Source organism: Piliocolobus tephrosceles, unplaced genomic scaffold (genome assembly GCF_002776525.5).
Source record: "Piliocolobus tephrosceles isolate RC106 unplaced genomic scaffold, ASM277652v3 unscaffolded_40, whole genome shotgun sequence".
Lineage (NCBI taxonomy): Eukaryota > Metazoa > Chordata > Mammalia > Primates > Cercopithecidae > Piliocolobus > Piliocolobus tephrosceles.
Window position 1 is genome coordinate 2,449,488 of NW_022324309.1, and position 2,311 is coordinate 2,451,798.

At 42.3% G+C, this 2,311-nt stretch overlaps 1 pseudogene; it reads left to right on the top strand.

Annotated features, from left to right (window-relative positions):
- The first annotated feature begins 395 nt into the window (after positions 1-395).
- Positions 396-1,265, top strand: LOC111550208 (annotated as a pseudogene).
- The last annotated feature ends 1,046 nt before the right edge of the window (positions 1,266-2,311 follow it).

Below are 2,311 nucleotides of genomic sequence, written 5' to 3' on the forward strand. Positions count from 1 at the left end.
ATATCACATCAAAAATAAAATCTAACAAAAGGAATGCTTTACTATGTGCCAGTGACTCTTTTAATTACTTTGTAAGTATTTTCACTTAACTTTCAAATCATCTTATGAGATAGGTACTGTCATTAACTCTATGTTACCAATGAGGAACCTGCTGCACAGCTACTACAGGTAGGGGGATTTGGGCTCAGAGCCTCTGCTCTTTCCTATTGTAGCCTATGACCCACAAGTATTAAGAATATGATGCAAGAACTGTGCGGACCAGACCTGGCAGCCTTGCTCAGTTCAGCATAGCGGAGAGGATCGGAGCGGATCGGAGTGGATCCGAGCGGATCGCAGCGGATCGGAGCACACCTGAGCACACCGGAGCAGGCTCATCGCGAGGGTGCTGCGAGACCATGGAGAACAGATACACATATGAAGACTATAAGAACACTGCAGAATGGCTTCTGTCTCACACTAAGCACCGACCTCAAGTTGCAATAATCTGTGGTTCTGGATTAGGAGGTCTGACTGATAAATTAACTCAGGCCCAGATCTTTGACTACAGTGAAATCCCCAACTTTCCCCGAAGTACAGTGCCAGGTCATGTTGGCTGACTGGTGTTTGGGTTCCTGAATGGCAGAGCCTGTGTGATAATGCAGGGCAGGTTCCATATGTATGAAGGGTACTCGCTCTGGAAGGTGACATTCCCACTGAGGGTTTTCCACCTTCTGGGTGTGGACACCCTGGTGGTCACCAATGCAGCAGGAGGGCTGAACCCCAAGTTTGAGGTTGGAGATATCATGCTGATCTGTGACCATATCAGCCTACCTGGTTTCAGTGGTCAGAACCCTCTCAGAGGGCCCAATGATGAAAGATTTGGAGTTCGTTTCCCTGCCATGTCTGATGCCTAGGACCGGACTATGAGGCAGAGGGCTCTCAGTATGTGGAAACAAATGGGGAAGCAACGTGAGCTACAGGAAGGCACCTATGTGATGCTGGCAGGCCCCAGCTTTGAGACTGTGGCAGAATCTTGTCTGCTGCAGAAGCTGGAAGCAGATGCTGTTGGCATGAGTATAATACCAGAAGTTATCGTTGCACGGCACTGTGGACTTCGAGTCTTCGGCTTCTCACTCATCACCAACAAGGTCATCATGGATTATGAAAGCCTGGAGAAGGCCAACCACGAAGAAGTATTAGTGGTTGGCAAACAAGCTGCACAGAAATTGGAACAGTTGGTCTCCATTCTTATGGCCAGCATTCCACTCCCTGACAAAGCCAGTTGACCTGCCCTGGAGTGGTCTGGCGACTCTCACGCAAGATCCAAGTAGCTGCTACCTTCTTTGACCCCTTGCTGGAGTCACGTGCCTCTGTCCTTAGGTTGTAGCAGAAAGGAAAAGATTTCTATCCTTCACCTTTCCCACTTTCTTCCACTAGACCCTTCTAGTGCCAGATCCTCTTCTCACAGCTGGGATCACAGGTGTGAGCATAGTGAGACGTTGGCGCTACAAAATAAAGCTGTTCTCATTTCTGTTCTTTCTTATACCAGAGCTGGAGCCCATGCCCTACTACACATCTGTGGAGGTGCCCAGGATTTGACTTGGGCCTTAGAACTTTGCACAGCAGCTGCTACTAGCTTTTTGAGATAATACATTCCTGGGGGCTCTGTTCTGCCTTATCTAAATCACCAGAGACCAAACAAGGACTAACGCAATACCTCTTGGACTTTATTTAATGTCATAATGTTGTCAGAATAAAGAGAAAGATGAAAAAAATATGATGCAAGTTATTGAAATTATTGAAATACCCATTCTTCTGCCAAAAATCCTCTTTAAAAGTAAGTATGAGCTGTAACAAAAAGAAGCATACAAATAAGTCTCTAAAATGTGAAATATTTTTTATTGATTTTAGACTGTAAATCTAAGAGTTTCTGTGTAGTTTTGTTAGAAAATATACATGGTGAAAATAAAAAAAAAATTGCTTTTTATTATGTTAGTAAAAGCAAAGACTTTGTATAACATCTAATAAAATTCTGAAGAAAAGATTTCCCACCTGTAATTTGCAATCTTTCATTTGCTTATAAATACTACAATATTTCTATTAACAGATCATATAGTCCTTGGAGACTATCTCAAACTAGTAACATATTTTGACTATCAGTTAGTATAAACTTTCACTTGTTTTGTATTCTCTCCTTTTTTTCATATATATATATATATGGATATTTGAAATTTAATCTCTTATACCTACTTTTAATCTCCTCCTGGAGAAAGATATTGGGTGCAAAAAGATACAGATTAATTTAAATATTATCATATGTATGTGATTCAAT